Consider the following 16,250-nt stretch of genomic DNA (forward strand, 5'->3'; position numbering starts at 1 on the left):
TCCTTCTCTCCCAGAGAGACGGATGCTGAAAAGAATTCAAACAAACAGGTCTTGCGAAGTTTTTCTCAGTTTATCATATTTCTCCACGACTGTCCACTCTTCATCAAACCTAGCATGAAAACATTCAAGTTTAGCCAGTTCTTCAGGTCTTCACTTTCTTTTGAAGGCCCCTATGCCATGTAAAACATATTAAATAAATTTGTAAGCTTTTCTTTTGTTAATCTGTCTTTGTCAATTCAATATTCAGATCCAGCCATGGACCCTAAGAGGGTCGAGGAAAACTTCTCCCTCCCCTACACAGTCTTCAAACAACTTGGATAGAAAACTTTTTGATTCATAGTACAACGTCAACATGGATTTGTGAAATGGAAGCAGATTTCACTACAATTTAAGAGTCTCCTGCTATACAATGTGAGAAAGCATGGAATTTTGGGTGAGAGCTACTGGGATTGTGCATCAAATGAGAATAATAATCTCTTCTTCACAGGGTAACTGTAAAGTGTAACACACACACACACATCTACAGTTCAGTGGTTAAGAACATTGGTTCTATAGTAAGACAGGCCCAATTCTGAGGCCAGTGTGTCATTTACCTAAAGGAATGACTTTAGCCAAGTTATTCAACTTCTCAAAGCCTTTGTTTCCTCATCTGTAAATGAGGATATTGACTCATAACAATCTTTATAAGATTAAAGTGAAAGGTCATACATTATGGTAAGTGAAATAAGTCAGTTACAAAAGGACATATACTGTATAATTCTACTTATATGGGGTACCTAAAGTAGCCAAATTCATAGAGGCAGAAAGTAGAATGGTGGCTGCCAGGTGCTGGGGGTGGGGGAAAGAGGGAGTAATTATTTAATGCGCTCAGAGTTACAACTTGGGAAGATGAAAAAGCTCTGGAGACGGATGGTAATGACAATTGGACAACAATGTGAATATATTAATTTCACTGAATTATATGTTTAGAAACAGTAAAAATAGCCAATTTTGTGTTATGTATATTTTACTACAATTTTTTTAAAAAAGAAAAAACTGGGGCTTCCCTGGTGGCGCAGTGGTTGAGAGTCTGCCTGCCGATGCAGGGGATGCTGGTTCGTGCCCCGGTCCGGGAGGATCCCACGTGCCGCGGAGCGGCTGGGCCCGTGAGCCATGGCCACTGAGCCTGCGCGTCGGGAGCCTGTGCTCCGCAACGGGGAGAGGCCACAGCAGTGAGAGGCCCGCGTACTGCAAAAACAAAACAAAACAAAACAAAAAAAAACCCAAAAAAAAAAAAAAGAAAAAACTAAAGGTCATGAAGATTAGTTTAAAAGTACAGCATCAGGCACATTTTAAGTGCTTTACAAATGAGTGTGTTATAATTAATTTTATTTATTTTTAAAATGCATTTGAGTTCATCACAAATGATAAATGCTGCACGATTACAGAATTATTGATGATAGTCGTTACATTTTTTTATATGGATCCAACATATTCCTTGGGTGTCTGGAAACACCTGGTAAGAATAATGGTAATACAGAGGAGCGTGCACTAAACACAAACCCTCACATACACACATGCACACAACGAAATTTTACTAGTTTAGAACAAATGGGTTGTTCACATTCAAGAATGTTGCAAAAAGGGGCTTTTAAGTGAGACTATAAGCAATTTGCTGGTATTCATTTTTAATTATAACAGATTGATTATTCTTTTGCATCTAATTTTATTATATTGCTCTGAAAACTCTTTTTGTAAGAGAGACAAAGATAAACTTCAGCCAAGAAGTTAAACAACAAATGTGATAATTATAAGATAATTCTTATCTATTCAATAAAGGACTGAGATGGTTGTGTATAGCATATATATTGTGTGTATGTGTATATACATATATATGGGTATATACACATACATTTATACACATTCACACGTATACATACATATAACAAAGATTGGCAGTCAGCAAGACAGAAATTTAGAGCCTTAGAAACCATATTTTCTTATCCCCTTATTTGTAAATAAGAAAATTATGTGTTAGAAAGGTGAGATGATTTGATTAAGACCCCACATTAAATTGGTGGCAGAAATGTGATCAAAGCCCTTCAGAACCTCATCTCATGTATCACCTTCAAATGCACCACAGCAAAGGACTTGTCTCAGCCGTTCCTCTGCATGCCTCTTTTGCATGCTGTTCACGCTGCCTAAAATGCTCTCCTCAAAGTTCAGTCACCTTTGAAAAATCTTTCCTGGTTCCCCCAGAACGAATATGGTTGCCCTGCCTTCAGGCTCCTGAAGCTCCCTTTTAAAACCCCAGGGCAATCATGCTGGATTATAAGTGTCTACGTGTCTGCCTTCTCCATTACACTCAGGACAACTTGAGGACACACACTGGCATCCCTGGATGCTCCCACACCTGACCCTGGACCTGTCAATAGGAGGCACTCACTGAACATCTGTGGGATATGTGACCTAACCAACCATCACAGGCTTCTCCAAAATGAGGCACGAAAGTTGGCATCAAGAATGCAAATGGGAAGTTAGCTTTGGAATGAAGGCAGAGCATACCTTCTTTAAAGATAGGAGAATATCCGAGGAAGATGGAGAGGGATTTTTTTTAAGTAAAAGAGAAGAAAGCATGAGTGTTTGTGCTAAGAGTACTCATAGGGGGACACTGAATTTTATTGTTCTTATTTCTGTCAAGTGACCCCATATTTCCTAGGATACATTAAGTTCATATTAATTACTGACAACTTGGAACACGGCATGTTTAGTCAACCATCCTCCCTTCCTGGCATTTTGGATTGTCTCATGAGAAACAAACAATGAGAAATCACTTCAACAAATTAGCAGTGTTATATAATACACACATAGTACTATGATGATATATATATATTTTCTGATATAAATCCCTAATCCATAAAATGTATGATTTCTGGAACTTTAAAACTTTAAAATTCCTTGAGTATCTTGCACTAGTTAGAAGCTCAAATTTGTGTTTGTTGGTAGTTTTAGTGTTTTCTGGATAGCATCCTAAAACAAACCTATCCTCAAACTAAACATACAACAGAGAAAAGCTGAAAACAAACTAAATATTCACACAACAAATTATGTTGGAAGGGGAAACCAATATAAAGGAATACCAATGTCACAGAATTGGAGCGCAGGACTACTAGCTTTCCAAAGGAGTAGTGTTTTGCTGCCACCAACAGGGCAATAGGCATTCCTTCATGTAAGTCACAAAACTAACTGAAGGCACAAAACCGATAGCAAATCCAAAAGAATGTTTACGGCTTGCTTCATTTTTTCAGTTCTTTAGCCTTCTAATTGTGTAACCTGAATGGCAGCTGCAGAAACTACAGTTCTAATTTCAGTCTGTCACAGATCACCATCTTCAAGCTCAGAAACAAAATTTTTTTTACCCAAGTTGGTGAATCAAAGACTAGGGAGAACTAAAATCCATTGTCTATTTTCAAGGTGTTTTGCTCTTCACTTCTTGTTTTTTAACCCTGTATGGTATTCAAATATGGTCCTGCAAGGAGAGAATCTCTGGAACATGAATTGATCCTTCTTTCCGATGTCAACAGAAAGGAAAAGGGGAATTATACTTTGAAAGGTCAAAGGAATACTTAACCAGCCAGCACAGTGCTGAATAATAACTGACTTTTTACTCTCTCAAATAAACAAGGCCCTATTTTATTTTATTTTATTTATGGGTTACATCACAGAGTTCTCAGGTACTCCCTACTTTTTTAATGTTTATTGGTCATTTTTGTTTCTATTTTTTTAAATTTTTACTGAAATATAGTTTATTTACAATGTTGTGTTAGTTTCAGATATATAGCAAAGTGATTCAGTTATACATATATATATATATATAAATATATATATATGTTCTTTCTTAACATTCTCTTCCATTATAGGTTATTACAAGATATTGAGTATAGTTCCCTGTGCTATACAGTAGGTCCTTGTTGGTTATTTTATATACAGTAGTGTATGTATTTTAATCCCAAACTCCTAATTTATCTCTCCCTCCCACTTTCCCCTTTGGTAACCATAAGTTTGTTTTCTATGTCTGTGAGTCTATCTTTTTTGTAAGTAAGTTTATTTGTATCGTTTTTTTAGATTCCACATGTAAGTGATATATGATATTTGTCTTTCTCTGACTTCCTTCACTTAGTACCATAATCTCTAAGTCCACCCATGTTGCTGCAAAGGGCATTATTTCATCCGTTTTATGGCTGAGTAATACTCCATTGTGTATATATTATGTGTGTGTGTGTGTGTGTGTGTGTGTATACGCGCACAACATCTTCTTTATCCGTTCATCTGCCGACAGACACTTAGGTTGCTTCCATGACCTGGCTATTGCAAATAGTGCTGAAATGAACACTGCGGTGCACGTACCTTTTCAAATTATGGTCTTCTCTGGATATAGGAACAGGGCTCAATTTTAGAATTCTGGGGTTCTCTATTAAGACTCTTCCTGCTTTGAAGATACTAATAGTGGATGAGCTATGCTTTATAAATTAGGTTTCCTGGTTAAAGCAACCCTTGGTAATCCACCATGAATTAGCTGAATCATAATCCACACCTCAACCCAGGTACTTCTTTTGTCTCCATTTTAAAGGGCTTCCCCTTAGTATACTCCTCAGGAACCTCAAGGCCCCACTGAGCAATTGCTACAATCCTAGAAAATGGGCATGGAGATGGAGGAGCACAGAGACCAGACAGACACGTTAGCAATTGATAATGATGAAAATAAGGACCAGCCATTTTCTAAGTGTGACTGAATGCTTCCTCTGATTGTACATGTGTTTTCTTCTCCTTGTTCCCTCACTACCACTTTGTTTAGATAATTTAATTTTGAATGTTTGATCACAGTGTAGTAGATGCTTAGCTGCACACTGGGATCACCTGGGGAGTTTTTAAAAATAGTGATGCTTGGGTCCCACCTAGATATTCAAATGAAATTGTTCTGTACAACTCAGAATCAGAAAATGTTTAAAGCTAACTCTAATATACAGGAGATTCTGATGTAGAGTTAAGACTGAGAATTCCTGCTCTAAGTAACTCGTGAGTATTCCTACCCTTCTGGTTCCAGAACTGCCTGCATCAGATCTTGAGGGTGAGGGATGGGTGAGAGGAGGCATTCAGAAATGTTCAATTTAAACAAATTCCATGGGACTTAGGTGATTCTGGAGGACACTAATGGTTAAGAATCACTTTGAGTTATACTGCTGTAGGGACTTGCAATACTGTGACATAACTAAAATAAATTGGGACAGTCTCTTACTGTAGATTGGTGGGAAGATTTTTTTTTTTTTGAGGGAGAAGAAGGGAAGTGAGAAAAAGATTTTATTTGTTCACATGCATTAAGAGGACTGTCAGATACTACTTTAAACAACTTAAGAAAAGGGACTATGTGTCTACTGTTGTATCCATATCATTAAGCACAGTGTCTGGCTCACAATAGGTGCTCAAAAGTCATTTGCTGAATGAACAAATAAACGAACAAATGTTATTAGTATACAATGCATTTCATGTGTCCTAGGAGAGTTCTGAATAGGGAATGGAAGATGAGTTGGTAGATAGCAAGTGGAAGATTACAAAGTAACAGGTTATTAAAGGTGAAAAAACAAGGAAGTCCTAATAAGGAATGGTAGGAGGTTATTTTAGCTGTAGAAGGGGCACTGGACAAGGAAGCAGGATAGGACACACAGGGCATGGCTTATGAGAGAGCTTCCAGCCTACTGACAGCAGGGTAAACCGGAAGCTTTTGACGGGGGCCAAAGTAAGAAATATGAATGGTTATTTCTCCAATGGAATTCCAGACAGATTTCTGGAAAGAAGGTTCAGTGACATAAAAACCTGTAGCAACAAGCTACTGATATGAGGGAAGTTTATCTGAGGAAAGAGATGTTTCAGTTAAGTATTTGGATTCTATTTGATATACAAATCAGAATCACACAAGCTGAACTGGAAAAAAAAGAAAAAAAAAGTATTGTAACACAAATATATTTTCTATTTCTCATGTAATGTGAAATTATTTCTTTCTAAAAGCTGAATACTGAAGTAAACGGAGTAGGCAGGTACAAATGAATAATCTCTGAGAAAAAAGATTTTTAATTAAGCAAGTAGATTACATATGCCCAGACATACACAAAGCTTCTTCTTTTAAAAATAATAAAATCTGTAAAAAAGTCAATTATATTTCAATATAGCTGAAAAAAAAAAGTACTGGAGTTTCCTATAAATCTAGTCTGAATCACAGTGATGACAAAGACAAAAATCACATATAAGAGTACAATGAAGGTTTCTCCAGAATAAGGGGAAGAGCTTCATTACTACCTATGCATGGCAATTTTGATCTTTAGCAAATAATTTGTTCATCACCTTAATATGGTTGAACTACTACCACATGTGGCAGAAAAAGGTGGTGGTGATAGTAGTGGTAGTGGTAATCCAGAAATAGAGATCTAAGTAATAAAACTTTTCTGAAAGTAAATGAGATCAAGAACAAGACAAAGATGTAGGCTCTTTCCACTTTTATTCAACTTTGTTCTGGAGCACCCTGAGCCCTGCCCTCCCCATGCAGCAGTTGGGTCACAACTGGTCCAGGCAAGTGTCCTGAGCCCTGCCCTCCCCATACAGTAGCCTAGAGACAACCAGCCTGGGTGGGTGTCCTGAGCCCCACACAACCTGTGCAGAGACTGAGCCACAACCAGTACAGTAGAGCTTCCCAAGTCCCACCTTAGCACAGAAGTAATAGAGGTGCAACTGGGCTGGGTGAGCACCCTAAGCCTTGCCCTCCTTACATAGCAAATGAGTCACAACTGGTTGGGTGAGTGCTCTTAACCTTTCCCACTCCACACAGAGCTGGGACAGATGAGCACCCTGAGTCCTGCCCTCCCTGCATAGCAGCCCAGCAGAAACCAGGCTGGGCCAGGACCCTGAGTCCCACTCTCCCTGTGCAGCAGATGGGCCACAATTGAGCAGGTGAGCACCTGGAGCTCCACCCTCCCCTCACAGCCCTCAGCCCTATTACAAGCAGCAGGTGCATGTAGCCCACGTGACAGATACCCATAGAGGGCCTGGTTCTGGTGGCCAGCAGAGATTGTGCTTCTTGGCCACAAGGAACAGCTCCTACCAAAGACCACTCCTTCAAGACTGAGAGAGATAGGCATTTTCCCTAATACATACAGACAAACACAGAGAGACAGGCAAAATGAGGAGATAGAGGAATATGTTCCAAACCAAAGAACATAGCAAATCCCCAGAAAAAAAAGACCTTAATAAAATGGAGATAAGCAATCTACCTAATAAAGAGTTCAAAATAACGATCGTAACGATGCTCACTGATCTCAGGAGAAGAATGGAAGAACACAGACAGAACTTCAACAAATGTATAGAAAATATAAGAAAGAAGGAAACAGAAATTATACTAAACTGAAAAATACACTAGAAGGGTTCAACAGCAGAATGGATGAAATACAAGCACAAATCAGTAAGCTGAAAGACAAAGCAATGGAAAACACCCAGATAGAGCAGCAAAGTGAAAACAGAACTTTAAAAAGTGAGGAAGGGACTTCCCTGGTGGCGCAGTGGTTAAGAATCTGCCTGATGGGCTTCCCTGGTGGCGCAGTGGTTGAGAGTCCGCCTGCTGATGCAGGGGAACCCTTGCGCCACAACTACTCAGCCTGTGCTCTAGAGCCTACAAGCCACAACTACTGAGCCCTCGTGCCACAACTACTGAAGACCGCACACCTAGAGCCCATGCTCCACAACAAGAGAAACCACCGCAATGAGAACCACGTGCACCACAACAAAGAGTAGCCCCCACTCACCACAACTAGAGAAAGCCTGTGCACAGCAACGAAGAACCCCACAGAGCCAAAAATAAATAAATTAATTAAATTTTTTAAAAAGTGAGGAAACATTAAAGGACCTCTGGGACAAGATCAAATGAAATAACATTTACGTGATAGGGGGTCTCAAGAGGATAGGAGAAAAAGAAAAAGCCAGAAAAATTATTTGAAGAAATGACAGGTGAAAATTTCCCTAATTTGGGGAAGGAAAAATACATCTAGGTCCAGGAAGCCCAGAAAGTTCCAAATAGGATGAATCTAAAGAGAAACACACTGAGACACATTATAATTGAAATGGTAAAAGTTAAGGATAGAGACTCTTAAAACCAGCAAGAGAAAAGCAACTTATTACTTACAAGGGAAACCCCATAAGGCTATCAGCAGATCTTTTTCAGCAGAAACTTAACAGGCCAGAAAAGAGTGGCATGACATATTCAAAATGCTGAAAGAAAAAAAACCCTGCCAACCAAGAATTCTCTACCCGGCAAAGTTATTGTTCAGAATTTAAGGAGAGATTAAGAGTTTTCCAGGTAAGCAAAAGCTAAAGGAGTTTGTCACCACTAAAGTGGCCTTATAAGAAACATTAAAGGGACTTCCCTAAACTAAAAAAGAAAGGCACTATAATGAGAACATATGAAAGTAAAAATCATACCAAAAAAGGTAAACAAATACTAAAGGTAGTGGATTAATCACTTACAAAGCATATATGAAGGGTTAGACAAAATTATTAAAATTAATTAAAAATACAATAAGTAAGAGATACATAAACTAAAAAGATGTAAAATGTGTCATCAAAAATATGAAACGCAGGAACTGTACATGCATAGGATGTTACATGTAAACCCCACAGTAACCAAAAAGAGAGAACTTATAGTAAATACACAGAAGAAAATGAGAAAGGGATCTAAATATAATACTAAAGAAAACAATCAAAACACAAGGGAAGAGAGAAAGAGAAGAAGAAAGGAACAGAGAGGAGCCACAAAAACAGCCAGAAAAAAATTAACAAAATGACAATAAGTACATACTTATCAAAAATTACTTTAAACATCAATGGACTAAATTCTCCAGACAAAAGACACAGAATAGCTGAATGGTTAAAAAAATAAGACCTATATGCTGCCTACAAGAGACTCACTTCAACCTAAAGACAGTTGCAGACTGAAAGTGAAGGGATAGAAAAAGATATACCATACAATTGGAAACAAAAAGAAAGAAGCTGGGATATCAATATTTATATTAGAAAAATGAACTTTAAAACGAAGACTTGGGCTTCCCTGGTGGCACAGTGGTTGAGAGTCCACCTACCGATGCAGGGGACACAGGTTCGTGCCCCGGTCCGGGAAGATCCCACATGCCGCGGAGCAGCTGGGCCCGTGAACCATGGCCGCTGAGCCTGCGCGTCCAGAGCCTGTGCTCCGCAACAGGAGAAGCCACAACAGTGAGAGGCCCGTGTACCGCAAAAACAAAAACAAACAAACAAACAAAAAAAACGAAGACTGTAACAGGAGACAAAGAGGACATTACATAATGATAAAGGGGTCAATCCAACAAGAGGATATAACATTTGCAAGAATTAATACACCCAACATAGGAGCACCTAAATATATTGGGTTGACCAAAAAGTTCATTTGGGTTCTTCCATAACACCTTACGAAAACCCAAATGAATTTTTTGGCCAATCCAATATAAAGTAAATATTAATAGAAATAAAGAGAGAAACAGACAGCAATATAATTATAGTAGGGGACTTGAATTATGCCACTTACATGAATGAGTAGAGCATCCAGACAGAAAATAAATAAGGGAATATTGGTTTTACATGATCAAGGGACTTAATAGAGATTTACAGCATATTTCATCCAAAAACAGCACAATGCATTCTTTTCAAGTGCACGTGAATCATTCTCCAGGATAGATCACACGTTAGGCCACAAAACAAGTCTCAATACATTTAAGAAGATTAAAGTCTTATCAAGAATCTCTTCCAACCATGATGATATGAAACCAGAAATTAATTATAAGAAAACTGGGGGCTTCCCTGGTGACACAGTGGTTGAGAATCTGCCTGCTAATGCAGGGGACATGGGTTCGAGCCCTGGTCTGGGAGGATCCCACATGCCGTGGAGCAACTAGGCCCGTGAGCCACAACTACTGAGCCTGTGCGTATGGATCCTGTGCTCCGCAACGAGAGGCCGCCATAGTGAGAGGCCTGTGCACTGCGATGAAGAGTGGCCCCCGCTTGCCACAACTAGAGAAAGCCCTGGCACAGAAATGAAGATGCAACATAGCAAAAATAAATTAATTAATTAATAAACTCCTACCCCCAACATCTTCTTTTTAAAAAAAAAAAGAAAACTGGAAAAGACACAAACACATGGAGACCAAACAACATGCTATTAAACAACCAATGGGTCAATAGAGAAATCAAAGAGGAAATTTTTAAAAACCTTGAGACGAACAGAAATGGAAACACGATGTTCCAAAATCTTTCAGATGCAGCAAAAGCAGTTCTAAGAGGGAAGTTCACAGCAATACAGGTGTACTTCAAGAAACAAGAAAAATCTTAACTGAAAAAGCCTAACTTTACATTTAAAGGAAATAGAAAAAGAAGAACAAACACAGCCAAAAGTTAGTAGAAGGAAGGAAATAATAAAAACCAGAAGAGAAATAAATAGAGACCAAAAAAAAGATCAATAAAACTAAAAGCTGGTTCTTTAGAAGGATAAACAAAATCAATAAACCTTCAGCCACACTCATCAAGAATAAAGGAGGAGGGCCCAAATAAATAAAATCAGAAATGAAAGAGGAAAAATTACTACCAATATCACAGAAGTACAAAGCTCTGTACAAAGAAGTACAGAAGTACAAAGTACAAAGGATCGTAAGAGAATACTATGAATAATTATATGCCAACAAATTAGACAACCTACAAGAAATGGATAAATTCCTAAAAACGTACCATCTTCCAAGACTGAATCATGAAGAAACAGAAAATCTGAACAGACTGATTACTAGTAATGAAATTGAACCCATAATCAAATAACCCTCAACAAAAAAAAGTCCACATCCAGAGGGTTTCAGAGGTGAATTCTACCAAAGATTTAAAGAAGAGTTGATACCTATTTTCCTCAAATCATTCCAAAAAACTGAAGAGGAAGGAACTCTTTCAAACTCACTTTATGATGCCAGCATTTCCCTAATAACAAACCAGACAAAGACACTATAAAAAGGAAAATTTCAGGCTAATAACGCTGATGAACATGGATACAAAAATCCTCAACAAAATATATTAGCAGGGACTTCCCTGGTAGCACAGTGGATAAGATTCTGTGCTCCCAATGCAGGGGGCCCGGGTTCGATCCCTGGTCAGGGAACTAGATCCCACATGCATGCTGCAACTAAGAGTTCACATGCCGCAACTAAGGAGCCTGTGAGCTGCAACTAAGAAGCCCTCCTGCCACAACTAAGGAGCAGGTGAGCCGCAACTAAGGAGCCCTAGAGCTGCAACTAAGGACTCTACCTGCTGCAACTAAAAGGAGCCCATGTGCCACAACTAAGGAGCCCACGAGGCACAACTAAGGAGCCTGCCTGCTGCAACTAAGACCCAGTGCAACTAAATAAATAAATATTAGCAAACCAAATTCAACAGTACATTAAAAAAACATACACCATGATCAAGTAGGATTTATCCCAAGGATGCAAGGGTGGTTTAACACCTGCAAATCAATCAACGTGATGTGTAACATTAACAGAATAAAGGCTGAAGGTCAATGGAATGCCAAATTGATGACTAGGGACAAAAAAAGGAGTGAGTAAAGGAAAATGAGAAGAAGCAGAGAGGGAGATAAAAAAATAAGAAGCCAAAGGAGAATGTAAGAAGGAGAGAAGGAGAAGAAGAGGGAGGGGGAGGGGAGGGAGAGGGAAAGGAGGAGGAGGAGGAAGAGGAGAAGCTCTACGTGTAATAGTAGCACCTGCATGCACTGTAGTACTTACTAAGTTATAGGCACCAATCATATATTAACTCATTAAACTCTAACAACAATCCTATGTGATAGGTATTACTAATATCCCCATTTTAAAGATGGGTAAACTGTTAAGTTCCCTAAGATCACTGGATAAACTGTCAGAGATGGGATTTGACCTCAGGAGGAAGAGGGGGAGGAGGAGAAACGGAAGTGCTATGTCATGCTGCTTTGATAACTGGTGAGAGATCAAGTTAGATAAAAATGGAAAGATGTCTACTAGATTTCATTAGTGATGACCAAAAACGCTTCAACAGAATGATAAGGAAACACACCATAGTGGAGAGGGCTGAAAAGCCAAAAACATCAAAGATATATACTTAAGAAGTTTCACGTAATACATAAAGCCGCTCCAAGCTAAGGCTCATTCTTCTAAAATTTAGCCAGGATCAGCTGACTTCCTTAAAAAAACTAGATGTTTCTAAACAAAAGAACATAACATTGGAGTCTTCAAAACTGTCTGAGGAGTTTCATTTGTTTACAACGAAACAAATTATCATTAATAATTACTTTTTAAGCTGCTTTGTTTTAAAACTTGCTTTCAGGGTCCATAAAAGTGCATATTTAGAAATTTTGTTTTTTCAAGAGTATGGTTGCTAACAGAAAGCAATTTTGCAATATGCATCAAAAATTAAAATGTGATTATAGTTTGACCTAGCAATTACATTCCTAGGAATTTATCCTAAAGATATTATTAGATAAATATGCAAAGATAGACGTTTAAGGATGTTTGTTACAGTTTTGTTTAACGGGAAACTCTGGAAACAACTTTAATGTCCATAAAAATTAAATATAAAATGGTTAAATAAATTATGATACATCAGAAAAATAAGCAGCCATTTAAAAGGCTAAGCAAGTTCTATGTGTAATAATAGCACCTGGGTGCACTGTAGTGCTTACTAAGTTACAGGCACCAACTGTATATTAACTCATTAAACCTGAACAACAATCTTATAGGATAGGTATTACTAACCTCCCCATTTTAAAGATGGAGAAACTGTAATTTACCTAAGATCACCAGATAAATTGTGTGAGATGGGATTTAAACTCAACCAGTCTGGCTCCAGCATCCATGCTTTTAACCACTACATGTGTGTAGTGACAAGGAAAGATATGCATAATATATTATTAAATGAAAAACAGTCTTGTTCAACGGCATTTTTTTAAAGAAAATAAATATGTTCATCCTTTCACATTGTTCTTCTAGATTTACCCACTACCTCCCCATCTTCTTATCTATAACCCTCAAAGCCATATTAAAACATATTTGTTTATACATACATTTATGTATATATGTAGGTAGGTAATACATGCTTACATATTCAATAGACTAAAGCATGGGAGAAAGATTTTATACCCAATTTTTATTATGGTTACCTCTGGGGTAGGGTTATGAATGGACTTTTCTTTTTTTCTACTGGAGTATAGCTGATTTACAATGTTGCGTTAGTTTCAGGTGTACAGCAAAGTGAATCAGTTGTACATATACATATATCTACTCTTTTTTTTAGATTCCTTTCCCTTATAGGTTATTACAGAATATTGAGTAGAGTTCCCTGTGCTATACGGTAGGTCTACATTAGTTATCTATTTTATATATAGTAGTGTGTGTATGTCAATCCCAGCACATGTAAGACACAAAATGAGCTTGGGGGTGGGGGAGAGAAAAACATTCTGTCATTTACTTCTTAATCATTGTTGAAAAGCAAAGAGCCTATTCTGATTGGAAATTTTCTCTGCCAACATGAAGTGGCTAAGATTAATTCTGACTGATCATCTCCAATCTATTATAATGTACTATGCTATGACTACTGAATGTTTCATATAATAAGTGAATTAGATTTTTAGGAATATATCCAACCTACCTAGTGGACACTGCCAACATCCTAAATGATTTAATGATGCTACCTACTAGAGCAAATCATTCTTTTAGCTCAATAGCTTTCCAGCTGCCTGGTAGACTGTTTCTAACCCAAAAGGAAGTAGCTGCCATTCAGAAAGTAGGTGTCTATAAACCATACTGAGCAACAGAGACATTTACCTATGTTTATGCTGTTTAAAATGATAAATTCAGCTTTGCCTTTTCTAAGCCAAAAGATTTTAGGCCATCTGGGGCCTTGGCTCCCTCAATAATCAACTGAGGGAGAGAATTAGATCATCTTCTCTAACACAGCTCATGATTCTCCTACAAATAACACATTTGATGTGTGCTAATGAGATAACCTACGTTAACATTTAGCACACAGTAAGTGCTCAAGTAATGTTATTTCCCTTTCTGATTCCCCTCATCACAAGAAATACAGAGAAATCTAAAGTCCCTCTGCAGCTATACTGAAAATTAGTTAGGCTGGGTTCATAAGCATTTTGAACTATCCCTAATTGTGTTATTCTGATATAAACAAGTTTATATTCTTTTATCTGATAGATTAGAAGCTAAAAGTTAGTCACTGTCAAATGTGTTTGGAGTATTCTTTTTCTAGGTGGGGCAATCAGATCAATTAAGTACACTTCAGTGCAGCCTATATATGTACTGTCTCTATGTGAGGTCAGCTCCAGGATTCAAACAAGGAAGAGAGATAAATATAAACCTATAGTAATGGGAAAGCTCTCCTTTTTATTTTCTCTAACTAGACATTCTCCAGGATGATATTAGATGAGTATCCATGCATTGCTAGAGAAGATACAAAAGCCTTTCTGCTCAGTGGCCAGAGAATGTCCCCTGCACAGGCCATGTCTGGGTTAACATGGCCATAAATAAATGAAAACAATACAATCAAGCACCCAAAACCTGTCAGCCAGGGGGATAATTTACCAGATGAATAAATTATTAGGCTGACATGGAGTACAGGTCTGATATCCATAGGCAAAGTCCTAGGTTACTCGCGAAAGACAAACTAAGCACGGGCTAAGAGCACTAGTAAAGGAAGGTCATTAAAAATGAGAAAAGGCATCTTGGGAAAGATGTAGTATCTGAAACAAAAAATTAGACATGATAGGAAAAATCAAAACCTTGTTGGACTTCCTTATACTCACTTTATGGTTTAATATTGTTTTTAGTCTTAATTATGTAATACTTTCACTGCTTAGGCAGTCTAAAAGTATTATTCCAGCCCTCTGCAGAAAGCATCTTTTGGATTTGATTTGTTTTAATGACAAGAAAAAAAAATGAGGTGGAGATCCATGATTTCATTGAAAGATATATGCAAAGACGCTTGTTACTTTATTGAAAATATTTAAAATATTTTCCTTAACTTCTAAAGTAACTTTGTCATATGAACTCTTCATATCTAAACTCACAATGATTTAATGAAAAGTTTGAAGTACAGTTTATGAACTTCATAAAAAACAAATGCTTAACAGAATAAGAGATGAGGCGCAGCAGCCCACATCTTGAGTTGCATAGGGCCTATATTATGTGATGCCTTTGTTTTGAATCAAGGTATTTAATGGTTAAGTATGGAACCTCTCCTAAAATATCAGGAGTTTCTCTGAAGATTCAGATTATTATCTTTTGGGAAATCTGGAAGAATTATAGGGAATCTAGTAACAAATTCTGAATTACTTTGTCAATATAATAGTAATCACAATAATGACAGCTACCATTTATTAGGCGATACAATTTTCCAGACATTATGTTAAGAGAATTTTATGTATCATATCATTTAGCAATCCTATAAATTAGTTTTCATTATTATCTCAAAATTCAGGGTCTGAGTAATTTGCCCAAAGTCATACACTAGAGCTGATATTAGAACCAAATCTGTCTGAGTCCGGTGTCTGCAGTTGTAACCATTACATTTTACTGGGAAAAGGGTGAGCTTGCATCTTTTTATAAGCAAGGCAATTATCACCTTCAATAACAGAACTTCATCTTTAACTGAAGGACAAAAACCAACCAGGTTATTTTCATCAACTCTGCAGCAAATGTCTTGCTGTTTCCACACTTCTAAAGCTGCACTGATATGTTGATATAAAATCCAACAAGGTAATTATAATTGAATTCTAACATGTCTTATAAATTTCTAGCTATCAGAGAAAGAACTGCAAATTGAAATGTAGCAGTTTCTTTTTTAGTCAGTGTATTACAGAAGCATTCTAATAATTCAATGATATGTTTAGGCACCTTTAGGGATGTTATTATGATAAGCATTTTAAGAAGAAAGCTGGCATTATTTTGACAGAAAACAGGTTTTTTTCTCATATCATACAACTTGAATGAATGGAAATATTTTTACCTTACTGGAAAAAGTGCTGTGATAGCAAGATTAAATGGATTATAAGAAAACCAAACTTGAAATAAACAACAACAAAAAAGGATGGGGGAAGGAGAGAGGATCAGAGTTCCTCAGAGAAGTCGTTTTTTTTTCTTTTTTTCAAG

The 16,250-nt window shown here is 37.4% G+C and overlaps 1 protein-coding gene across 4 annotated transcripts in view; it reads right to left on the reverse strand.

Moving 5' to 3' along the window:
* The window catches only part of RABGAP1L (RAB GTPase activating protein 1 like), a 668,427-nt gene that overhangs the window by 173,629 nt on the left and 478,548 nt on the right, over positions 1–16,250 (reverse strand). The gene's annotated exons all lie outside the window — the stretch shown is intronic.

Source organism: Neophocaena asiaeorientalis, unplaced genomic scaffold, assembly GCF_003031525.2.
Source record: "Neophocaena asiaeorientalis asiaeorientalis breed wild unplaced genomic scaffold, Neophocaena_asiaeorientalis_V1.1 scaffold182, whole genome shotgun sequence".
In the NCBI taxonomy this organism is placed as follows: Eukaryota; Metazoa; Chordata; class Mammalia; order Artiodactyla; family Phocoenidae; genus Neophocaena; species Neophocaena asiaeorientalis.